The sequence below is a fragment of the Phacochoerus africanus genome, chromosome 1, assembly GCF_016906955.1.
Source record: "Phacochoerus africanus isolate WHEZ1 chromosome 1, ROS_Pafr_v1, whole genome shotgun sequence".
In the NCBI taxonomy this organism is placed as follows: domain Eukaryota; kingdom Metazoa; phylum Chordata; class Mammalia; order Artiodactyla; family Suidae; genus Phacochoerus; species Phacochoerus africanus.
In genome coordinates this window covers 195,757,857-195,784,557 of record NC_062544.1, presented here as the reverse complement: position 1 = coordinate 195,784,557, position 26,701 = coordinate 195,757,857, and the positions used below count along the sequence as shown (strand labels likewise).

Sequence of the window (26,701 nt, the reverse complement as noted above, 5' to 3'; positions counted from 1 at the left end):
TCTTACTGTACTGACTCCATCCTACCTGTAGCAATATGAATATAGATATAAATCACTCTTCCTCCTAAGTGAAATGATACTTTCATTAGAAATTCTTTGTCGTGTTGGAGTAAAAAGAAAAAACTCTTTTTGGAAACAAAGCCTTTGAATAGGAACTCAGGATTCCTAGAGGACGAGAGTTAAGAGTTTAACTGGCATCTAATGTCTACTTCCTTTGACTCTTATTAGTGTCCATCTTGGTCTGATGACTTCTTTGGACCCAATAGCTTGTTTCTGAAACAGAGTAATACTGTACCAGCTCGTTATGAGATTTAAATGATAGTGAATGCACAAGCAATGCAGAGTCTGATACTCAGTTTGTTGCTTCTAGGCATCAATTTCTTTATGAACTAGACTGTTTTTATTTAACATTGTTTAACCTTCATATCATAAAAACAGGTGTTCTATGCTGTTTATATTTTTTAGTATGTTCGGTTTTATATCTATGTTGCCTTTATTTCTCAGGAGTCAGGAGATATTTTCTTCTTTCCTTTGAGGGCCTGTTTTTTTTGTGTGTGAGCCTAGTTCTTATTTTTTATAAGACGTCAAAGGATTTTATAGTTCAAGCCAGTCATTGCTTATATAGGAGGTGAGTTAATCCCATAGAAGCTTAAGGTACAGGCCCAAGACCTAATGTCCTAGAGGTAGAGTGGGGATGAGGACACAGCTGTATTGTGAGCAAGGGGTTCATCTAACCTTTCTCCTTCTGTGAGTAAATGACCTTGGTTTAGCTTTTAGCTGTGTTTCATTAGACACAAAAGTGGAATGTCAACAATATTAGCAACCAACATGGGGAATGGTAGTATGGTCCCTGATTTGTCAATTGTATCTGGGTTGGACCTGCTAGGAGGATATGATACGTTCTTCTGACTAAGCATGTCCCTTGATGGTTTGGGGCCTCTGAAAGTTATACCCATGAGACTCTCAAGATGTTGTTGGAGCAGTTCTTTTGTGGTGCACTTCTCTTAAGGATCTGGTGTTGCACAGGCTGCAACTGCAGTGTGGGCTCAATTCCTGGCCTGGGGGAATTTTCACATGTCATGGACGTGACCACTCCCCTTCCCCGAAAAAGATGACGGTTTCTCTGTGGAGTTTAAAGCTTCTAAGCCAAGAGAGCTGCCACGCCCTTTTGTAAATGCCTATACTCTTGTACCTAAGCAGTCACGTGGTAGTAGGAGGGAGAAGTCAGACTTCTCCTGAATTGTACATTCTGCTGGCACATCTGGCCTGATAGTCCCCTGATAGGCTTTCTTGTCCATAGTCTTCTGAGTGAATAGGTTACAGGTGCAGCCAGCTTAGGTCTTGAGAGTTCATCTAATCTGAATCATGAGGGTAATTGTTTTCATCTGATTGGTTAGCTTTGCCTTCAGATCAGGAGGCCAGTGAACAGTCACAAACAATGGGTTTTCATCCTTTTTGTGGGAAAGGTATTTTCCACAAAATATTTAAACAATTTTTGCTTATTTCCCTTCTTATGAGGAAGAGGTCAGATTTTGTTGCCACTTCTCTTCCTCCACAAATCCTACCACCGCCCCCCCCCATCCATTGGAATCTAGAATTATGTTTTAGGTATGATAGTAAGTACAAGCTATAGAAATACTTATACCTCTTCTAGGAGTTTACAATTGAAGGTATTGAGAAAAATTCAACTAGTCTGTAATTCTAGCTTTGTGCATTTTCACAAACTTGTCTCACTTGTCTCCTCTTTGTAGTTCTACTAAAGAATATTGAACACAATGGGAGGAGGGGGGAACAGGACCAGAGACTCTTAAGCTTTTGAGGACATCTTGATCTATATCCATAATTTTGTTGAGTTAATTTTTTCCTAGTTAAGTGTTTTAAAGTGATGATAGATAGGTAAATATATGTACAGAGTAAGTGTAGGGACAGAGTAAGCACTTGGTGAATATTAAAATGAATTATTATCTAAACTGTAGTAGGACATAAGTGACTAGGCATTCCATTTCAGTGGCATTTTTCTGTTTTTCACTATCCTGTCTCTTGAAAAATTCAAAGCTCTTTGATGTTAACATCATAAGAATGCTTGTATGAAAAATAATTTCAACAGATTCTTGGCAAAGTTACAAAGTTTCTCTTATTCAGCATATCTTCTCTTGCATTTGATAGCTCTTATGATGGTTTCCATAGTATTATAATGCTAAATATTTAAATTAACTTGTCATTCATAATGCCTAATATCCATCCTAGAAATTACAGCTGTTTAATACATAGGAGATGTAGGTAAGAACAGATGATTCAGAGAAAAAAATTAGAGTAACTGAAACGTAAGTGACCTATTTTGAGAGTATGGTTGTTCTAGGTTACAGTTTCCCACACTATGCTGACAGCGTCACATCTTCATACATGACCATCGGAATATAAAACTGACAGCAGCTTCCTGAGTTTCATCAGCAGTACAAACCAGTTTGAAGTACAAACCAGTTCTGACTGTCCTGCTTGTTACTATATCCTGGGGGCACTCTCTGAAAAGTTCTAATTCTCCTCACCCTACTACTTGCTTTTTCATAGCATTTATTACCTTTTACCTAACCATTTTAAATTCTGCTGGAATTTGAACTTTGTGAGGGTAAGGATCTTTATTTATTGATTATATTTTAGTCAGTTTTGTTCTCTTGTTGGTTCAGGGGCTACCTTTTAATGTTAATATATCATAGATATACTAATAAAACTATTCTTTCCCTTTTTTCTCCCCCTTCCCCTCCCTCTTTTTTCCTTTCTTTCCACAGTTCTGTTGTCTTTTTCATGGTAAATCGTACAGTCAGTTAAGAACAAAAAACCAACCATTTAAAAACTACAATTTTACTTAGTTGAGAGATAAACATGGGTTTTAAATTACATTACTTCCTGATCTCCTGAAGGAGAATGTGGCTTTCTTCTCGTTTTGCATTTTCTTGAGTAACTAGTGCATTACTAATGGAGTGAGTTCCTTTACAGCATGCAGATCCTTTGCTGTTGATGGAATATTTGGTTGCATTGATATTAGAGAAGTGAGAAAAGATAAAAAAATTAGCATTTTGTTTTAAATATAATTCTGTCTGTAGTTCTGTGAACTTGTTTTTTAAAAGAACTGTATGCACAGTTTGCTTGTTTCTTTCCCAGATTTATCTCCGAATTATATTAAGGATTATGAGAAAAATGTGAAAACGTCTTTTGCAGCTAAAAGTTTAGTTCATATTATAAAAATGATTTTTGGTGTCTACTTGTCACTAACCATGTCAGAAAATTAAAATACACAAACTAATTTTTCTCCTAACTTAAAATATGCATAATAACTCTCATTTCTTCTCACCTAGTACTTGGTAAACATTAGCTAGTATTGGCAAAACTTATGGTGGGTTTTCTTGCTTCCATTTGCTCTGGCCAGTAGAGTTCATTTCTAGGACCACCGGGTATCGAACCTGTACATCAGCAATGACCTAAGTTGCTGCAGTTAGATCCTTAACCCACTTGTACCACATGCGGAATTCCTCTATTGCTATTTTTATATTCTCATAGTAAGTCATAAATGTTTTTTTTTTACTCAGAACCTAAATTTTAATCTTTCAATACTATACTATTCTTCCTCCTTTTGTACCCTTTGAAACTGTAAGCAGTTCTAATTAGCTGATAGTATTATTTCTGTGGGAAAACATCTTTAGGGATGTAATAGGACTGGTACTGTCCTATTTATAAATCACAGGTTTTTTTTTCTTATAGTAATCCAAACTATGTTCATACTTGCTATGAAGATGTCTAATGCTCACACTGTCTCTGCTGAGTATAATAGAATAGCCTCATTCTACAGATGGATATGATGTGAAAGACTTGTATTTTTAAGCAGTAAGAGTAGATAGCATTTGTTCTTTCCATTCTGCCTTCAGATCCTTTTTAGACTGAAGATGGTGGAGAAATACTGACGTTTTAATCTCTTTCTGAGTAAACTTCATTATTATATATAGTAACATATAAGATATATATAAGTTTGAATGCCTTGGAAAATTCCCATCCCATAAAATGGTTACATAGTTTTAGTGGAGAATGCCTGAATAATTTTTTTTTTTTTGCCTTGGTCTTGTTACTTTATTTAATTAATTAAAAATCTTTTTTCTTAAAGTTTTATTTAACCAAAAAATGTTATTCTCTCTCCTCAATCAGTAGAATTTCAGATGGTCCTGGGAATTACTTCAGGGCCAAAAAGTGTTTTTTATGTGTGCTTTTAATAAATTTTTACCGAAAACAGAAATTCATTTATACATTGTCTGTGATTGCCTTTCATTTATACATTGCCATTCATTTATACATTGTCTGTGATTGCCTTTCACCATAATAAGAGTTGAGTAGTTGTGACAGAGACCATGTGACCTGCAAAACCAAAAAATACTCTCTGGCCATGTGTCAGCTTCTACACCATTGTCTAACAATGTTTGCGAAGTAAGATGGTGCAGTTGTAGTACGCATATGGTCTCAGTGAGTTCTTTATTATAAATTAGGTGATGGGCAGAAGTGTTTTGTATTGAGGTAAATAGTTGAATTACTTAAGAAAGGTGGTCTTCTTTTCCTGACCCCTTGAAAGAGTGAGCATGAGAGTGTGTCTGTATCTATTCATGTGCTTATGTGTCCTGAGTGGATCAGGCAGACAACGCAGTTTATTTGCTTAGTTTCATTTTAAATTTGGCGAAAAGGTTAAATTGAAAGCAATTTGGCAAGCCAGCATTAGATGAGAATTAGGTATTTTTTAGAATTATGATATGTCATTAATTTTATCATAATACTCAGAATGAATTATGTTCAAAGGCAGGGATGGCCCTGATTTCTTAAAGGGTGTTTTTCTGATAGCCATTCTGATAGAAACATGGTAGATACGTGAACAATTTGTTTTAACTTATTAAATGTAAAACATGTGTTGGTGCTGTTTAGATTATTATCATTTTCAAAAATATGAAGTCAAAGCAACCAGTTTTTAAGCTTTTTCGTTTGAAAATCTGTAAGGAAATACTCTTAAGACACACAAGAGTGACTCTTGAATCTTTCAGTTGTAGATGGAAATGTAATGTTTTCAAATTCTGAACCCAACAGCTAATTTAATGTAAATAGATTTTTTTTTCATTTTCTGTCTAAAATACTTCAGACTGACAGTTTTCATTTTAGAAATTATCTGCTGGAGGAAGTATTCCTTTCTCTTACAAAATTGAAAACTTAGTTTTGAGGTGTGATTGAGAGACTCTGCTTCCTTGTGAGGGTCTGATGTGTTCATTGCCTCACTCTGTGTGGTCACACTGGTCAAGATAACTTAGGTTCGTGTGCACTCCAAATCTGTTGTGATTTAAAATTATATCAGTGATTACTCTTTCAGTGCATATAGTAATGCTATCTTATCAGCTCACAGAGGACATAGTTGAAATCTACAGCCATATAGCACACAGCACAGCAGAGTAGGAATGGGCAATTGGTGTCCTACACAGAAGCTCACAGTCAAGGAGACAAGTGGGTGCTGACATTCAGGCCATACTCTTTCAGCCAAGATATTTCCCTGTTATTCAGACTGTGTTTCTTTCAGAGGAAAAACCTCCTTTTTATATTAATATGTATTATTTTAAAATGTTTTGAATTCTGCGCCAGACACTGTTTACCATTTTATAAATATAAAGTTTATAACAATTAAGTTTGTAAGTTTATTTTACAGATTAGTAAACTGAGGCATTGAAAGGTTAAGTAACTTGTCTTAAATCATCTAGCTGTAATTTTAGAGCTGTGTGGTTCCGCGGTTCAGGCTCTTAACCCTTTGTACCATAACAGCTTCTCTTTTTTTTCTAATTTGTCCTTCTGAAGTCCAATTTGCACAAAGGTACCAAAGAGGTTATTGGTGGCCTTAACAGCACACTTGAGTGCTGAATTAGAAGCAAGTGGAAGGACACACATACGACAGATATTGTATGTTATATTATTATGGTGGGATATGACAATCCTGTGCCATATCCCACCATAATAATATCCTTGTTGAGTGATAATCCAGGTCTGTTGAAACATTTCCATGGATTTTTGAAACAATTTTTTATGAGAATTAGCAGAAAAAATATCTTTCTATGACTCTTTTATCTACTGTTTATGATTTTGTCACACAGAGCTGAGTCTTGGTGTTTCTGTCTTTTTATCTAAATGTAGGTATCAGCAGTGTTCCTTTGTGTCTTTCTTAATGGTATCTCCTGTTTTATAGTCTGAGTTTCTTTTTGTCTAAGATGTCCTTATTAGTTTTGTCCGTCCTTTTCTAATTCATTTTTGGGGAGAGGAATTGAATTTATTGCTTATCTTTTATTTCTTATTGTTAATCTTAAAATCAAAATAATAAAACATTTGCTAAATATGGTATGTTTCCCACTCTAGTACTGAGACCTAGAGAAGGAATTATTTCGTAATGCTAATAAAGAAGTTATCTCTGTGCCTTCCTACCACCCCATTTCAGCCCCATAGATTAATAATTAGATTCTGACTAGTAAAATTCTCCATCCTGCCATTTCCTATTACATAGTCCTGTGTTTCTCAACCTTTGGAATCATCTGGGTGAGCTTTTAAATTCAACCGATGTGCAGATTCTACCCTAGACCACTTAAATCTGTGTGAAGGACCTACTATGTCACAGGTTAGAATCTGGAAAGGTATTTCTGTAGGACAGAGTCGGTCAAAGACCCAACATCTCGTACACAGTTATTCTCATTTCTGCTGGGAATGGGTTGTTCAGTAGAATAACTTTTGTCTTAGTCTGATTAGCTAATCAGATTCTTAGGTATTTTGAATCAAATATTCAACCCTTGGGAAGAGTAAGAAACCTAGTAAGATCTAGGAATTATGTCATTATTTTTCTTCTAACTTGTTACATACCAAGATACCTACCTGTGTGTTCTCAGGCAGATTTGGATTTGGGAAAAGTATATTTTTTTTAATCCCATTATTTCTTAGATCCTTGATACTATTTCTGCTGCCTCCTTTCACTTTCCAATTGTTTCTTCCTCCCAAATTGCTTTAAAAAAAAAAAATTTGGCTGCTGTCAACTTTGTCTTAAGAAGAAAACAATGCCAGATCTGTCATTTCTAAGACATCCTAAGTGTAAATTGCACCATTAATTTAGTAAGTTTTTTTTTTGTTTGTTTGTTTTTGGAGGGGGAAAAAAGAAATTAGTTACAGTTACACATTGTTGATGTACTCACCTTTTAAAAAGTAACTGATAGTAGCATATATTTATTCATACATTCTTTTTGTTTTGCTTTGTTTTTGCTTTTTAGGGCCGTACCTGCCTGCGGCATATGGAGTTTCCCAGGCTAGGAGTCGAATTGGACTACAGCTGCTGGCCTACACCACAGCCACAGATCCAAGCTGCATCTGCTTCCTACACCACAGCTCACGGCAACACCGGATCCTTAGCCCACTGAGCAAGGCCGGGGATGGAACCCTCAATCTCATGGTTCCTAGTCAGATTCGTTTCCGATGTGCCATGATGGGTATTCCTATTTATTCATACATTCTTATATCACCTTTCTACTATGATAACTTATATTTGAGTCCAGACCTTTTCTCATATTCAAATTCTCTACCATTGAAAGTTAGTGAACTGGAAACTTGTGATGGGTAGATCCTAGAGGCTAAAAGTAAAAGTTACTTTTAATAACACTTGAAACTGCCCAAACCAAACTTTAATTTAAAAATCTCTGTGGCTTAATAGGATAGGGCTTATTGTTTTTAATTGTTTTTAATCTCTTTGACAGGCAGATTTTGGAGTACGTGTTAGCTTTTTGTCTTTTTCTGCACAATAAGGGGTTTTTGGTATAAATTTAATATAAAATTCAACCACAGCTGAAGGAAAAATTGGATGGCTAGACACCAGTGTATGTTTAAATTGTTATTTATGTGGGTTTGTGGTCTTGCATATATCTTACTTTTAGAAATTTTGATCATAATATACCATCTTTAGGTTAATTTTTCCTCTGTCACTTAAAATAACAAAGGGAAGTGAAAATTAGAACCAGTAATGGCAAAGTTGTGCTTGCCTGACTACTCTGCCTTTGATCCTGATCTCAGGGTCAGTTTTCTTAAGGTAACCCTTCTGTCACAGCTCCTTACCCCTTTTTACTCACCTCATGTTCTGGCCTCCCAGAATATTATCTGTGTGTGATTCCATGGGATGTGAGGATGAGGGGAGGGAGTGCAAGATATGGTACCTCAGTGCTTTGATGAATGCATAGTCAGTTGTTAGACGTTGCCATGTTGAGGAACGTTGCTTACAAAGTCTTTTGCTTGTGGAATTGAGAAGATTCAGTTGAAACTCTTTGATTTGTTTATTGTGCTTTCAATTTTGTGGTAAGCAATGTAATGTGGACTTTATCTGTCATTTTTCTTTGCCCAGAAGTTCATTTAACAAAAATCTTTCTAAGCAGATTAATTATGGTAGGATTATTAGTTTTTCTCTTAATTCTTGAGATAATTTCCCCCAGATTCTCCAAATTAAAAAAATTCATTTGTAACTTCTGTTTCTTAGGGATATTATCTACATGTTCTTGACTTTGTTACTGGCCACTAGGATCTATATTAGGTTGTATAGCTACTTTATAAGCAAGAAGAAGATCAGTCGAAATATATTGTTATGCTGTTTTTAGGATATTTACATCTTTAAAAAAATCCTAATTATGTGTAGGTGGTAGATTTAAGTCAATGTCCGCTGAATTAGCAGTGTCTTTCTGTACTGAAAGCCTGTTCTAAAATTAATACTTGGTTTTAGGTAAAGTTTTTTGAAATATAGTTTCTAAGAGGAAAGCTTTTTGTTTGGGGGGGGGGGTACTTACAAATACTTCATCACAAGAAATAAAGCACATTGGTTTAGTTTATGAAGTACACAAAGTAATTGGTAGTTTTTTACATTGATTTTATAATATGACTTATCATTGAGTTTTGTTTTTTGTTTTTATTTTTTTAGTAGCAAAAGATCAGACTTTATTGGCCACTTCCTAAAAGTAATTAGTGCTAAAATTATTGGTTATAGCCAGGCTCTTCCAAGCATTTTTAAAAGGAAAACCCACAGTTGAGTTCTTCCTTATTTACCATTGTGATTTGTTTGTGCTGTAATTCAGTATTGACTATGTTTTGTTTTCAAATACAATATTACCTACTCTTCCACATATACGTAATATAACATTTTATCAACATATGTCTCTCAGGAACTGTGTTTGTTCAAGGCACTATTCTTAATTCTGTGGTGGGACCACAAGATGGGTCTCTAGTCTCCAGAAGTCTTGATAGGGGAGGCATGGTAAGAGAATAAGGCATTGCCGTGTTGTGGGTAGGGAAATTTTTATTTCTCTCTTTAGATAATGGGGGAATAAGAGAGGAAGCTGATTTGGGCTGAGCCTTGAAAGAAGAGATGGACTAGTTCTGTGTTCAAAACCACAGTAGAAGGACATTTCTGGCAAAGGGATGAGCATTGTCATGGCTGCCAAAGAGTATGGAAAACCGAGAGGGTGATCTGCTTTGGTGAGAGTAGAGGATGCTGAGCAAGCAGATCATAAAGGCAGATGTTAAGGACACACAGGGTTTTGTTTTGTTTTGTTTTGGGGGGAACAATTTGAATTATTTTATTACAAATAGTTTTAACATGTATTTTATTGTGTTATCTTAAGTTACCTTAGATTTTTGTAATTCTTTTATAGAATATATAATTTTACCTTTTATAATTAAGATATTCATTTTATAAAGCCAAAGAATTATATGGTATATTTTGTACATACATTGCATAATGACCAGAGCATGAGTAAATGAGTTGACTAGGAAAACACTAATACAGAAATCAAAATATAGCCCTACACGTGTTTTAAAAAAATTCCTCAGTTTTTCAGACTTTATTGTGTATACAAATGGTTGTACCTGTTGACACATCATTTTCCACAGATTTATTCACCCTTCAAATTCTAGAATGAAATATTTAACCACTTTAGTATTTATTAAATCAGCTTTGTGGCCTTTTCCCTTAAGGAGCTATGTAATCTAATAGGAAAAGTTAAATGAATGAATGAACACAAGAAGGAAGAGAAGAGACAATTAGAGAAAACTGAGGTTAGAGAGTTCTGTGGCCCTGATGAGAGAAAGACTTAGCACAGAAAAGTAAGAGGGGAGCACTAGGCGGAGGAGTAAAAAGAAGGACTGGCAATTTTAGTGATCTAATTTAGTGTTTCCCAACGGTAGATGTGTGTGTTTGTGTTGCCTGTGTACATACCCCAGTAGTGAAAACAAGTAACCATTGGGCATAGTGCTCTATTAGTCTGTATATGTTCATTTTATATTTTAAAAATTAAACAGTATTAATATTTAACATTGGGGTTCAGATTTGCACCCTTATTTGGCTGTGATGTCATGTATAACATTTGGTACTTAACAGTGTTCTGAAGAACTGGGGGTTCCACGAAGCAGCAGTGGCACTCTCTCATTCGTTCATGCCATTTCTGAGACTTGCCATGTATTTGAGCTTGTTGCTCTAAGTTTACTTGTGTTTGAGTATGTAGATTTGTGGATTTTATTATCTAGTTTTAACCACATCCCACAAAACAGACTAGTAATTTAAAGATTCCTGCAAAGAAACTGAGTGTAAGAAGCAGAAATAAGAATAGGAAACAAGAAAATGGTAGTGCTGATACTTAACCTTATTAGAATGTTTCATCTGCCATGATCCAATCATTTTGAAAGGACAGGTGAAAAATTAGAGATTCTCAAGAAAGATATTTGATATCTAGGCATACATTGACTAGTATGGTACTTTTATGAACCTTACTCTGAGAATAAATTGTGCCTTGAGATACTAGTTAATAGTGATATCATCATGATTAAGACATTTAAAAGTTGTGTATGGCATGTTTAATAAATATTATTTTAATTCCTAAAGCTCAACTACCACAAAGTTATATGGTAGTATTGAAGTTATATAGTATGGCCTTGGAGTTGGCAGTCAGCACAAATGAGTGTTCAGTAAATGAAAGATAAAATCAGAGAGGAGCAAACTTCAAGGGGTTAAGTTCTTTCTGCAGTTATTCACTATATTTGCTTAGTTACCTTATTAGGGTTACTGACTTAATTCATGTTTTTGGTATATGAAGAAAGGCTTCTGCATTCCTTTCTGTGGTATCAGCTTGTGCTACTACAGAAAAATGCCCTGTACACTTGTACATGGTATGAGCTGCACTGGTCTGTATCCCCCCTGAGAGCCACCATTCTGACAGGGTGTGTGGAAAACCACTTGTATATTCACAAAAAAGGTTCTTGGAAAATAATGTGTTGTGAGTCAGCAATTGTGAGAAGGCTGTATAAACAGTGTAAAATATACATTCTGAAGAAATTGAAGTTAATAAGTTTTGATTGAAATTGTTTCAAAATCAATCACATATTTTTCTTTACTGTTAAAGAGAATATATAGCATATAAGTTCTTTATAGCTTATGATGGTAGATTGTGAACCTGTTATATTGGGCCCTGCTGCAGTAATATTTACATGAGTTGAATGGGCGTGAGTGCCTCCTTTATGCAAATTCATCTGTTTTGATCTCATTTTGTTCTTTGTTGTCAACCTGTTAGGATTATTGTAAAGATTCAGTGCCTGCCACATAATTCACACCCAAAAGTTGCTGCTGTTGTTTATGACAACAGTTTTTTGAGGGGGAGAATGATACTCACTGGTGAAGACCTTAAAGACTATGTAAACAGTATTTCATACATGTAAAATTTGATACGGTAAATATTTTAAACTGAATTTGTTTTAGGGCACACTGAATATTTTACTTTGCTTTTTCTCAGCATCAGCAACAGCAACTTGTGATTGGCGGTACTGGATATTGAATTGTACATCCCCACATCAATGCACTGCCAATGGTAAGAATTCCTCTTTTGTCATAGTGTTTTAATTGCTCTTTTTATTATTCTCTTATTTTTAAGAATCTACTAAGAATTTTGAAAGTTTTTCACAGTTTGACAAAACACATGTATTCTCAAACTAAAGAAGTGTTTTTATTATTTATTTATTTATTGTCTTTTTGTCTTTTTAGGGCCACACCCGAGGCATACAGAGGTTCCCAGGCTAGGGGTCCAATCGGAGCTGTAGCCGCCAGCATACACCACAGCCACAGCAACGCCAGATCCGAGCCGCATCTACAGCCTACACCACAGATCCTTGACCCACTGAGTGAGGCCAGGGATCGAACCCTTATGGTTCCTAGTCGGGTTTGTTTCCACTGCGCCACGACGGGAACTCCAAGTAGTGTTTTTAAAGGCATGTTTTAGTATTCAGTTTTTTTTTTGTTTTGTTTTTTGTTTTAAAGGTAAACCCCCTAGTTACATTGGCTTTGGTTATCAGAATGGAAAGTATTATTATATGGTGGCGATCTTGTATTTTTAACAAGTTGGCTTGTTATATGTTTTGTGAATAAAGTTTTCTTGTTAAGCTTAAGTTACAATGGCAGAAATAGCTCTTCTGTTTAGGCCCATCATCTTACTAAAATAGTCATATGGCATTTATCCTAATGTTTATAGTTAACGGGCAGTTAAATGGTTAACATTCTGCCTGTTTTTACTTAGTGAATAATTTTTGGGAGAACCATAGTTATTTATTTAAAAAGATCGTTTAGAATCATTTAGAATTTAGAATTCTCTGGAATGAAAATCTGTCAACTGTTATATAGCAGAAAGACCACTGAACTCTGTAGGGAGAGGGGAGGGCTTGGGATTTGCTCTCATTGTTGCCTTGGTCTCTTGTAAAATTAGATGATAAAATTGGACTAAATTTCTGATGTTTAATTCTTGCTCTAGGCTAATTGAGCTCATCACTGTTAATTGGAATTTAGAATGATTCTCCCTTACAAAAAGTAATTCCTTACATAAATGGCATGGGTCTGTATTATGGGGATCAGTACATAGCAGGATAATGAATTTTTACTTTTTGGGTTTTTTTTTTTTTTTTTTTAAAGAATTAGTTGCTTAGACAGTATTTTCTATAGTGCATTATCAAAACTTTTATTTTTACTTAATCAAATTTTAATTTTTAAACATTAAATCAGGAAGCTATAGAAACTTACTAATTTAAGGTTTATAGAATTTGGTGGGAGATTGTATAGATGTATCAGTCTGAAATAAAAAGAACTAAAAATTAACTCGAACCAGAATAAGTTACTGAGTTGTGAAAGGTAGTTGTGAAAATATTCCTAGGAAAGGATTCATTTTAGAGATGAACTTGATGATAGGAGTATTTCCTCTGCCTAAACTCTCTTCTAGATTCCTTCTGCATAAAAGAAAATGACCTCTCCTTCCTTCTCTGCTCCCTCTCTAACCTCCCTTTCCTCTCCACACCCTTCCACCTAGCAGTGGGAATGTTTCTTGCTCCATGGTAAATCTTCTTAGGCATTACTGGGTACCTGGCTTTTTGTTTCAAGTTGACATTTGAAACCTGTGCATTTTTCCTGGTTGTTGGGGGTCTTAGCTATTTGTGGCATATCTCCCATGAGAAATGACTTGCACGGGCCTGAGATGGATGTCTGAGATGCAAGTGCAATACTACTGGCTCTCTGTTCTAAGTGCTTATTCTCAAGTGATTTTTTAATGTGCCATTCACATAGCCTGCTTATTGTGTCATTTTGTTTGGGGAACAGCTCGTAGACTATATTTTAAATCAGATTATTACAAACACATGTGCCAATTTTTTTTGAAAATCCCTGAAGTAATTTTAAAGTCATGATCCCAAGTATATATTTCTGCTAGTGTTAATTCTGTATATTTGTTAAGTTTGAAATATAAAGGAGGCCAGGATTACAGAAATTTGCTTACAGTCTAGCGCTGCACACCAAAACCATTTCTACACATTTGCAGGATATCCTAGATGAATTTATAGATATTGGTTCAAAATGGTGGCTTGCCCATGAACCTGAGAAATGCCATAGTGTTCAGGGTTAAACCTGTGTTATATAGCGTCTCATATTTTTTTTCTCTGAAAATGCCATAAAGGAATGCATTGTGGGAACAGTTACCTCTGCCACACCTACATCCATCCTCAGCTTTGTTTTTCATGTAATAACCATGAGGATTCTTAATAATCTTTTTTGCCTCACTCTTCACTTGGCAAGGTACAAGTTATTTTTAACTCTAATTGTACCTGAAATCATTATTTATAGCTACTTTCCTATATAAATTTATACTAGGACTTTTTGTAATGTCTCATTGCATTAATAGTGGCCAATGATGTATGTTATTAACAGTTTATTGTGAAGTTTTAAACATAACACTAAAGCAGAGAATGGAATAATGAACTTTCATCCAGTGGCAATATCACCAATTTTGTTTTGTGTAACCACTTTGTTCCCATGTTGTTGTGTGTAATCCGTGCCCCCCAGTTATTTTGGAGCCAATACATATACCACATGATTACATTCATAAATATTTTTGTGTGTATCTATGGAAGATATGGACTATTTAAAAAGCGTACCACAGTACCACTATTACCTTTTAAAAATTAACAGTAGTTTTTTAATTTGAAAAGAAATTTAAATAACTTCTAAAAATTGCAGTTAAAAACACAATGTAAAATTTACAATCTTAACCATTTTTTAAAAAGTTTTATTTAAGTTGTAGTGATTTACAATGTGATAATTTCTGCTGTACCATCTTAACCATTTATTTATTTATTTATTTATTTATTTATTTATTTCTGTTTTAGGGCCACATTGCGGCATATGGAGGTTCCTTTCTAGGCTAGGGGTCAAATATGAAGCTCTAGCTGCTGGCCTTCACCACAGCCACAGCAACGCCAGATCTGAGCTGCATCTGTGACCTACACCACAGCTCATGTCAGTGCCGCATCCTTTAACCCACTGAGTGAGGCCAAAGATCGAACCTGCATCCTCATGGATTCTAGTCGGATTCGTTACCACTTAGCCACAGCAGGAACACCTCAGCTTATGCTTTTCTTCATAATATCTTTTCCCTTTTGTTTTGTTGGATTTTCTCATTCTGTATTTTAATTGCATCTCCGTGGTAAAATACGACTCTTTCCCTTGAATATTTTTGTTAAATCAATAGATTTAAAAAGATTAATTCAGGTTTTTTGCATTATTATTCAGGTAGGGGTAAGAGTGGCAGAATATTTTGTAGGGGATGCTAAGTAATTCCACGAAGAGGTATATAACACTTGCTTGTCTCTATTTGTCATATTAGTTGACTGTCGATGATCATTCCTTAGATCATCTCTCATTATTTATTATCTATATTTCTATAAAGAGAAACTTCCCTCATTAGATACTTGTTTACTCTCTGGCACAATTTGCACAGGAAAAGCATATCAAAGTCTTGATTATTTCCCTTGTTTACCAATTTTCAAAGTTGTTTTTTATGCTGGGAGTGAAAACCAATGAGAACTTTTTTTAAAGTGTCACTGGGAGCTTATGGATTTAAATATTTGATACATTATTGCATTGCAGTTTTTATTCTTAGGACTCTCAGATTGTCTAAGCCTTCTCGACATGATTCTGTTAGTCTGATAGCTTCCTTGCTTTCTGACATAACAAGATGTTCCTAAGATTATCTTGTACATGTTCTTCCTTAGTCCTCGAATCAGCTGTGTCTCCAGAAAGTCCAGTTCCTTTAATGAAAAGCAGTATGTAGAGACTCAAGGTTATTTGTTGTTTCTGGATGGCTGGTAGGTCTGTGATATATCTGATAAAAATTTTAGATTTTATTTTTTCACACTTAAATTCTTTGATTTCAATAGTTCTGTCTTTTCCCATGCTGAAAAACCTCTAATATTATTTATATAAACTTACTTATTCTGTATATTTATAAGATATATAAAATTGTATAAGATATATAAATATATATATATATATATATATATATATACACACACACACACACACACACACACACATTTTTTTGGTCTTTTCTAGGGTTGCAGCTGCGGCATTTGGAAGTTCCCAGGCTAGGGGTCTAGTCGGAGCTTAGCCACCGGCCTACACCAGAGTCACAGCAATGCGGGATCCGAGCCGGGTCTGCAACCTATGCCACAGCTCATAGCAACGCCAGATCCTTAACCCACTGACCGAGGCCAGGGATTGAACCTGCAGTCTCTTGCTTCCTAGTCGGATTGGTTAACCACTGAGCCATGACGGGAACACCTAAAATTACATGCTTAATACATAAAATATATAAATATATGAAACTATACACAAGCTAAAGATACAAAATACAGAATATATGATACATAAAACAAATATAGGAGTTCCCATCGTGGAGCAGTGGTTAATGAATCCGACTAGGAACCATGAGGTTGCGGATTCGATCCCTGGCCTCGCTCAGTGGGTTAAGGATCTGGCATTGCCATGAGCTGTGGTTTAGGTCACAGATGCGGCTCAGATGCCACATTGCTGTGGTTCTGGCGGAGGCCGGTGGCTACAGCTCTGATTCTACCCCTAGCCTGGGAACCTCCACATGCCTCGGGTGCAGCTCTCAAAAACACAAAAGACAAAAACAAATATAAAATCATTGTATGTAATGCTTTTATCTTTATATATATATATATATTTAAATTAATACCACCAATATGATTACTAAAAACTGCCCTTTTTGCAGGGGGCACATGTCCCTTGGGAGTTTATAGTCAAAGTGTTTTTTTTTTTGTCTTTTTGTTGTTGTTATTGTTGTTGTTGTTGCTATTTCTTGGGCCGCTCCCGCGGCATATGGAGGTTCCCAGGCTAGGGGTTGAATCGGAGCTGTAGCCACCGGCCTACGCCAGGGCCACAGCAACTCGGGATCCGAGCCGCTTCTGCAACCTACACCACAGCTCAAGGCAACGCCGGATCGTTAACCCACTTAGCAAGGCCAGGGATCGAACCCTCAACCTCATGGTTCCTAGTCGGATTCGTTAACCATTGCGCCACGACGGGAACTCCTCAAAGTGTTTTAAATCCACTGGTATGATTTTTTTCTACAAACTTCATAGAGAATCAGGTCTATTTATTTCATTTTATTTTTAATCATTAGGATTTTAAAATCTTGATTTAATCTTATTTTATAATTATATATAAAACATTGATATTACTTCTAAATGAAGTACATTCTTAGTTTCTTCTTTTCCTTATAGGTTACCAAGTTTAACTAAATTGCTATTTTTAAAAATAAAAGCAAACCTGGGTACCACATACTGAACATATTGGAGATCACCTTATAGTAGTGTATAGAGTTAGTCCTCATGCTTTTTTTTAAAAACTTTTTTTTTATTACTCAAATGAATTTATCACATCTGTAGTTGTATAGTGATCATCACAATTCAATTTTATAGGATTTCCATCCCACAGCCCAAGCACATCTCCCCACCCCCCAAACTGTCTCCTCTGGAGACCATCAGTTTTTCAATGTCTATGAGTCAGCATCTGTTCTGCAAAGAAGTTCAGTCTGTCCTTTTCTCAGATTCCACATGTCAGTGAAAGCATTTGGTGTTGGTGTCTCATTATATGGCTGACTTCACTTAGCATGATTATTTCTAGGTCCATCCATGTTGCTAAAAATGCTGGTATTTCATTCCTTTTAATGGCTGAGTAAGATTCTATTGTGTATATTGTACCACATCTTCTTGATCCACTCCTCTGTCGATGGACATTTAGGTTGTTTCCATGTTTTGACTATTATAAATAGGGCTGCAATGAACATCGGAGTACATGTGTCTTTTTTTTTCTGTCTTTTTTGCTATTTCTTGGGCTGCTCCTGTGGCGTATGGAGGTTCCCAGGCTAGGGGTCTAATCGGAGCTGTGGCCACCAGCCTACGCCAGAGCCACAGCAACTCAGGATCCGAGCCGCATCTGCAACCTACACCACAGCTCACGGCAATGCCGGATCATTAACCCACTGAGCAAGGGCAGGGACCGAACCTGCAACCTCATGGTTCCTAGTCGGATTCGTTAACCACTGCGCCACGACGGGAACTCCACATGTGTCTTTTTGAGTCATGGTTTTCTCTGGATAGATGCCCAGGAGTGGGGTTGCTGGATCAAATGGTAGTCTATTTGTAGTTTTCTGAGGCATCTCCATACTGTTTTCCACAGTGTTTGCACCAATTTACAATCCCACCAACAATGTACTAGGGTTCCTTTTTCTCCACACTCTCTCCAGCACTTACTGTTTGTAGACTTTTGGATGATGGCCATTCTGGCTGGTGTAAGGTGGTACCTCATCGTGGTTTTGATTTGGATTTCTCTAATGATGAGTGATGTTGAACATCTTTTCATGTGTTTTTTGGCCATCTGTGTGTCTTCTTTGGAGAACTGTGTGTTTAGATCTTCTGCCCATTTTTTGATGGGGTTGTTTGTTTTTTTGGTATTGAGCTGCAGAAGATGTTTGTAAATTTTGGAGATCAATCCCTTGTCAGTTGATTCACTTGCAAAGATTTTCTCCCATTCTGTGGGTTGTTTTTTCATTTTGTTTAGGGTTTCCTTTGCTGTGCAGCAACTTTTGAGTTTGACTAGGTCCCTTTGGTTATTTTTGTTTTTACTGTCAATGCTCTTAAGAGGTGGATCTAAGATGATGTTGCTGTCGTTTATGTCAGAGAGTGTTTCGCCTATGTTTTCCTCTAGGAGTTTGATAGTGTCTGGTCTTATATCTAGGTCTTTAATCCATTTTTTGTTTTGTTTTGTTTTGTTTTGTTTTTGTCTTTTTGCCATTTCTTAGGCCGCTCTCGCGGCATATGGAGGTTCCCAGGCTAGGGGTCTAATCGGAGCTGTAGCCCCCGGCCTACACCAGGATCCGAGCAACACGGGATCCGAGCCGCGTCTGCAACCTACACCACAGCTCACGGCAACGCCGGATCGTTAACCCACTGAGCAAGGCCAGGGATCGAACCCGCAACCTCATGGTTCCTAGTCGGATTCGCCAACCACTGCGCCACCACAGGAACTCCTTTAATCCATTTTGAGTTGATTTTTGTGTATGTTGTTAGGAAGTGTTCTAATTTCATTCTTTTCCATGTGGCTGTCCAGTTTTCCCAGCACCTCCTCATGCTTTCTAATAGCTATGTAGTAGTCCATTACATAGATGTGGAATAGCTGTTTCATGAATGGGAGTTTTAGGTGTTAGCATAAATGTTCATGTAATTTTGAGGCAGTTTGCCAAATTTTTTGCTGTTAGCATTGTGCTGTCTTATATTTCTCCCAACAATGTATGAGCATACCTGTTTTCCCACTTGCAAACAGTATGTAGTAAGAACTTTTTGGATGTGTGTGTGTGTGTGTGTGTGTGTGTGTATAAAATCTGGTATCTGAAAAATGATGTCTCACTATAGTTTTAATTTGCTTTATTTTATGTGTTTTCAAATAATTTGTATGTTTTTTTCTTTGAACTATTCCAGAGATAGATTCTTACTTTTAAGAAAAGTCTATAAAATTTGACAAATCCATTTAGACCTCTTGTTTTCTCATGTTCCAATTCACTGTCTTTCCACAGCTTCTAAAACTTAATTTTGTTTAGCAACAAAATTTTCTTGCTAAGAATGGAACCATGCTGACCAGTTGTCTTAGGTTCAGTTTCCATGGAATTAGGCCCTTGATTATAACCATTTTATTTGAAACCTTGAATCCAGGAGGTTCCTGAGGGGAAGTAAGAAGAGGAAGATGAGGAGGCCAGTACAAGATGCCTTAAAAAGTAGGTTGCAGTTTAGGCACTTAGGGCTTATATCATGTGGAGACCTTGGAGCCAGTGTAGAACATAGCTCTTTGTGGTTTCACTCAAAGGTCAAGAAATCTGGGGTAATTTGTACACCAACTTGCTTCCTTACTGGTGGATTATGCTGTGGGAAGGGCTGGGCATCACCTCCTTAGTACTTCTTCCCTAACCTAACTGTGACCAGAGATGACCCTCATGTGTTTGCAGTAAGAAGCTGCATAGTTCTTAAGGAAAATTGAATTATCAGGGATTGTGGGCTGGACACTGCCAGCTTCTGTTGTATCAATGAATACTCTAGTCTACTGGCAACTGTATTTCTCAGTATCAATTAGCAAGTCATTCTTCTCATTCATAAATTAACTCTAGTGTATTTTGGTAATATGATTATCCCAAGAGAACTGATAAAAGTAAATTATGGCTTTCTAGACTGAGGGTGGTAAGACCTCAGAGTTGCAAACCTACCAAGGAGGTGGCTCCCGAAAAGCAGTGTGATGCATATTGAGGAGCTAATGATCTGTTCCCATTTACTCTCCACTTCTCTCAAGCATATCACCTATAAATTAATTTACTCTATTCACTGTAGAAAAGTTCATTGTCACTGTTTATCATCTGTCTTTCACTATTACCTGATTTTGAAGTGATATTACTAAATATGAAGAATGAATGGTAATTGCCGTATAGGTAAGATTGTGTCAAGTATTCATTTTATTTTAGTTGAAAGTTTTTGCCTCTGGAGAACCAGCTTTCAAATCAATAGTAAGAGGGTTACATTGAAAAATTCTCACAGTTTTCAGGTTTTTTTCCCCTTAATGAATGGAGCTGAAAATTCAGCTATAGGCTGAATTTCTTTCAAAGGGTATGCTTTAGCTTATATCTGAACAAGTGTCCCTTTGAAAATATATGGTTTATTTTCTATTAAAAACAAAAACAAATGATAAACTCAGAAGAGTGGAGCACTTACACATTGGAATTGTATTTAACTGAATGCCTGTTATCTTTACCAGTGGATGTTTGTTATGTGATGATAAAGTCTGATATAACTGTCTAAAATGAAACCTGAGGGATTGTGGTATCATTTGGAAGGCAAAGAAAGTTTGGATTCTTACATGGAATTTAATTCTTATATTAAATGTAAAAGTATAACTTGTTATGGTGAGTTGCTGTTGATATTTAAAACCTGATCTCCATATTTCAGATAATTCTGGTGTCTGTCTTACAAGTTCTTAATATAGGCACCATGCAACCAGAAATAAAATACAGCTCTCGTTTTGTCTCAAGGAACCCAGAATGAAGTGAGCAAGAACTTATACCCACATAGAGGGATGAATGTTTAATGGAATAATGTTAAAACAAAAGGCATTCTGTCATTGATTACTTTCTAGCTTTATTTTTTAAGTTTTGTTCCAACTTCTGACGCTGTCCTTACTATGATAAATTGAGTCTTAATCAGTCTTGGCACATTTAGGATTGTGCTACCTGGTCTAATATTAGCAGTATAACCATATGTATTTCATGGGTGTATTGAAGCTATTTAGACTCTTCCATTCTTCCTTCCTTTCTTTCATTAACCATTCATCTTTCCAGGGGATAATTTTGCTTTCTTTCTATTTCTTCATGTTCTTTTTAAAAAATTATTATTAAATAGTTGGCACAGTGTCATGCCATTTTCTTCTGTACAGCAAAGTGGCTCAGTCATGTACATATATGCCATCTTTTTTTATACATTTGTTTTCTATCAGGGTCTATCCCAGGAGATTAGATATAGTTTCCTGTGCTATACAATAGGACCTTGTTGTTTATTTATTCTATTTGTAATGGTTTGCATCTGCTAATCCCAAATTTCCAGTCAATCCCCTTCCCTCCCTCTTCTCCTTTGGCAACCACAAGTCTGTTCTCGATGTCTGTTTCTGTTTCATAGAGAGGTTTTGTTTGTGCCATATTTTAGATTCCACATTTAAGTGACATCTTATGGTATTTGTCTTTCTCTGTCTAACTTACTTTGTATGATAATCTCTGGTTGCATCCATGTTGCTGGCAGATGGCATCATTTTGTTCTTTTTTTATGGTGAACTAGTATTCAGTCGTATACATGTACCACATATTCTTTATCCATTTATCTGTCTGTGGACATTTAGGTTGTTGCCGTGTTGTGGCTGTTGTGACTATTGCTACAGTAAACATGGGGTGAATGACATGTATCTTTTTGAATTATATGTTTGTCTGGATATATGTCCAGGAGTGGGATTTCTGGATCATATGGTAACTGTAGACTTACTCTCCTGAGGAACTTCCATACTTTTTTCCATAGTCTTATCCCAACTTAGATCCCCACCAGTTGTGTAGGAGGGGTCTCTTTTTCCCACACCCTCTCCAACAGTTATTATTTGTAGACTTGTTGATGATAGCCATACTGACTAGTGTGAGGTACAAAGTACATTGTAGTTTTGATTCGCATTTCTCTAATTATTATTGAGTTTGAGCATCTTTTCATGTGCCTGTTTGTCATTTTATTTCTTCTGTGGAGAAATGTTATTTAAGTGAAAGCAGTTTTTTCTTAAAAAGTGAAATCTCAATTTTATATGATTTTAAGAAATGATAATGTTTGGATACATTTGGTTAAATAAAAATATATTATCAGAATCAATTGCCGTCTGTTTCTTTTTAAATTTTTCATGTGACTACTAGAAACCTAAATATGTGGTTTGCATTGTATGTGTGTTGACAGTGTTATTCTGTACCTTACTAGTCATAGCAACCTGATCTAAAGATTCTCCTTCTTTGCTAGAAAGAAGTAATTAAAGCAATGAAGGACATATATATCTGGTGAAACTGAAATGACTCTCAGAGTGTTCCTAAAATTAGATCATGGGACTGCATTACAAAGCTAAGTAAGTTGTCATTATTCAGTTGTAAAATGAGGATCTAAGGCTTAGAGAAGTGGTGCTAAATCACTTATTTTGTTACAGTATAGCACCAGAACTTGACCAGACCCCCCTCTTTTGTAGTCCAGCATTCTTTTGTGTTCTATGTCATACAAATTGTGTAGAATTTGAATATTCTTTAAAGATGAATCATGAGTGGTTTCACAGGACCTCAGGAGGAGATAGAATAATAAGGATGAAAGCATCTTGGCTGGAGAGTTCTAGGGTTGCCCCCCCCCCCCCCCCCGTACAATTAAGAGCTAAAGATACAACTTGTCAGGAAAATTTTCTTTTATTAAAATTAGATGTCCTTGGAGTTCCTGTTGTGTCACAGCAGAAATGAATCCGACTAGGAACCATGAGGTTGTGGCTCAGAAAGTTAAGGAAACAGTGCTGTCCCTGCAGGGATGAAGGTTTGATCCCTGACCTCGCTCAGTGGGTTAAGGATCTGGTGTTGCTGTGAGCTGTGGTGTAGGTTGCAGACTTGGCTTGGATCCCGAGTTGCTGTCGCTGTGGCGTAGGCCGGCAGCTGTAGCTCTGATCAGACCCCTAGCCTGGGGACCTCTGTATGCCACAGGCAAGGACCTAAAAAGCAAAAAATAAAAATAAATAAAAAATAAACAAAAAATAAAATGAGATATTCTCATCAATCTGTGTTAATCTCTTATTCCGGAATATCAGTTATTCAGTGTTTACTCTCCTTTATGTGCACTTAACTTTCTTGTCAAAGCACTTTTTCCCTAGATTTTTCAATTATAAAGTTTTCATTTGGTTCTTTTTATACTTTCCACTTCTGAAAACTTCTGCCTTCTTCGTCAGTCTCAAGTGCATACCATTACCTCATGGAGGATGGATAAAATAGCTGTCTTAACATCTTCGAAAATTCTCACATCTGGATCATTTTGACATTGGCATCTGTTGTTGTCTTTTTCTTTGAGACTTAAATTTTCTTGATTCTTTGTATTTGAGTAATTTTTGATTGTGTCCTCTCAGGAGAATTGTTTTATTTTTTTATTTTTTATTTTATTTTATTTTTTTTTAAGTTAAAGCTGGCAATCAGCACAGATGGTTAGGTTCAGACTGAAAGTTTTTTCTTACTACCTGTGGCATGGGCAGTGGTTCCACTGTGAATTTCGTGTTCAAAGCCTTTGCTCTTCTGCTTTGGGTCTGCTCCTCAGATGCACTCCTCAGGGTTGGGTGTGGGACCCTGACAGTGGGTCATGTCTCAAGATTTTTGTCTTTTTGAGTATTTTCTGCATATACATCTTGGGATGAACTTGGGAATTGTGTTGGTTCAAATACAGAATTACAGGACCCAGATCCCAGAGGCCTCTTTTCCTGGTTTAGTTTGGCTTTTTTGATTCAAAGGAACTAGCTCAGCCAAGCTCTTAAGGGGAAATGGCATGAAAAAGATGTATCAGTTATAGTTTTGAATAAGTGTGTTCTTAAGAGTAGGGGATTATAATTTAAAAAATTAATTTTTTGTGGGACAAAAATCTTCCCACAGGTAGTGACTATAGTCTCTGGAAAACATATGAGAACTTTGTAGAGCAAGCAAAACAAATAGACTGAAGTGGCTTCTTAAAAGAAGGGAATGGCCTTAGGTGAGTTTCCCATTTTTTGATGGCCTTTGGCCCGAGGGCAGTCTCCTGTTGCATTGTTTGTAGTCGGACTGGTTTGAGGAATCAGACAGTTCCCAACAAACACAGCAGTTGTGGAGTAATAGAATTCAGTAGGAGAAAGAGAGGAAATCAGTGAAAGCAAAGAATCACAGAGGTTCTTTATATAAAAATTTATATAAAATTCAGTGTATAAACTCTGCCAAATATGAGCACTGACCCTTAAACTGTAAACTGTTCGGGTATCTATCAGCAAGAGAATGGATAGATATCAGCAAGAGAATGGATAGATAAGCAAACTGCTGTATTTGTATAATAGAATACTACAGAGCAATAGAAAGAAGCAAACTATTGTTACCTGAAGCATTTTGGACTAACCTCTGAGACATTATGCTGAATGAATATAGCCTTACATAAAACAGGACATAATGTATGATTTCGTTTATACGCTGTACTAAAAACTGGCAAACCTCAGAGTTCCCGTTGTGGCTCAGTGGTTAACGAATCCGACCAGGAACCATGAGGTTGCGGGTTCGCTCCCTGGCCTTGCTCAGTGGGTTAAGGATCCAGCACTGCCGTGATGAGCTGTGGTGTAGGTCGCAAACGAGGCTCGGATCCGGCATTGCTGTGGCTCTGGTGTAGGCTGGCGGCTACAGCTCCTATTCGACCACTAGCCTAGGAACCTCCTTATGCCACGAGTGCGGCCCTAGAAAAGACAACAACAAAATAAAACAAAACAAAAAACAGGCAAACCATATGTATTGGGGTTGGGGGAGGCAAAAGTAATTACTGTTGGGGGACAAACATTACAAATTAATGCAGTGGTGTTGGGAACAGGGATTATGTGGGAAAAGGCATGTGGGAACTTTTCTGGGGGTGATGGTAATATCCTGTGTCCTATTAGAAATTGAAGTTAAAGTCTTGGTGGTGGCTATATGAATATTCTTTGTAGAGTTCTTTCAGTTTTTCTGAATGTTCTGAAATTTTCATAATAAGAATTATAAAAACACTAGTAAATAGTATTTTTCTAGTTTCCTGCTGTTAATATGTTTAGTGGCTTTCATAAAATTGATACTTCTTTAAGTTTAAAAATAGTTTAAAAAGTTTATCAGTGACATTTTTCTGCCTATGCACTGAGCTGTGAACTGTTTAGGTTGTATGAAGATGGGAGCAGAAACCACCAATAAATATGGAAAGACAAAACTTACCACCCAATAATTTGATTACTTCACAATTATGTAGCAAAACCTCACTAAAATAATTTATAATAGATTAATTCTGAGGGAATGGATACATAATTAGCATATGCTGAGTCAAGTATGATTATTGGGAGATACAATCCTTGGGGTTGCTTATTTTGATCAAGTTTTGAATATTCTATTAGAAGAAATTATTAGATTCTATTCTTTTAATTCCCTAGTTGTCATTTATGAAGTATGGCTTAGGACACATTTTCTTAGTGTGTTGTATTCATCTTTCAGAAGAGGAATACTCCATGATTTTTATGCTAGAATTGTTAGCCAGATTGAATGATGAGAATTTTTTTTTAAATATGTGTTTTAAGAAATGGCAATTGTATGTTAATGAGTTGTTTGATTAAAAAGCAAATGATTGTTTTTCCAGAATTTTGTTTTTTATAAAGTTTTGAGAGACAAGTATATATGCTATTAAAATATATTGACATACTGTTCAATATTAAGTATGCTAATTCTTTTTTTTTTGCTTCTTTTTAGGGCCACACCCACAGCATATGGAGGTTCTCAGGCTAGGGGTCTTGTCAGAGCTACAGGTGCCGGCCTACACCGCAGCCACAGCAACGTCAGATCCCAGCCGCCTTTACCACAGCTCACAGCAATGCCGGATCCTTAACCCACTGAGTGAGGCCAGGGATCGAACCTGCAACCTGTGGTTCCTAGTCGGATTTGCTTCTGCTTCGCCATGACGGGAACTCCGATAATTCATTTTTATCCTCAATATACTGTTAGAAAATTTGAACATCTTATTTTCTTTTTATTGGAAATTTTTTCTTCCCCAATCCTGAAATGAGAACTTTCAGTGAAACTAAGTAGATACTAAATGTATTTCAGAAATTAAGTTATAAGTAATTAGTTGATATTTATAATGGCTTGGTATTTCCAGTGACCAAAAATAGTGAGGTTTGGTCTTTTTTTTTTTTTTTTTAACCTTTACAGTTGTATTGCAGTTATAAAAAGAATGACTATTTCTAGAGTTCCTCTTGTGGCTCAGCGATAATGAACCTGACTAGTATCCATGAGGATGCTGGTTAGATCCCAGGGGGTTAAGGAGCCAGCACTGCTGTGAGCTGTGGTGTAGGTCACAGATTTGGCTTGTATCCTGCATTGCTGTGGCTCTGGTGTAGGCCAGGAGCCGTAGCTCTCCAATTCGA

General features: G+C 36.3%; 1 protein-coding gene across 7 annotated transcripts in view; it reads left to right on the top strand.

Moving 5' to 3' along the window:
• TBL1XR1 (TBL1X/Y related 1) overlaps window positions 1-26,701 on the top strand; it is a 179,927-nt gene that overhangs the window by 77,542 nt on the left and 75,684 nt on the right. For all 7 annotated transcript variants that reach the window (XR_007135819.1, XM_047786760.1, XM_047786719.1 and 4 more), the window contains exon 2: window positions 11,862-11,936. The gene's annotated coding sequence lies outside the window, so the exon portion shown is untranslated. The remainder of the gene's footprint in view (window positions 1-11,861; window positions 11,937-26,701) is intronic.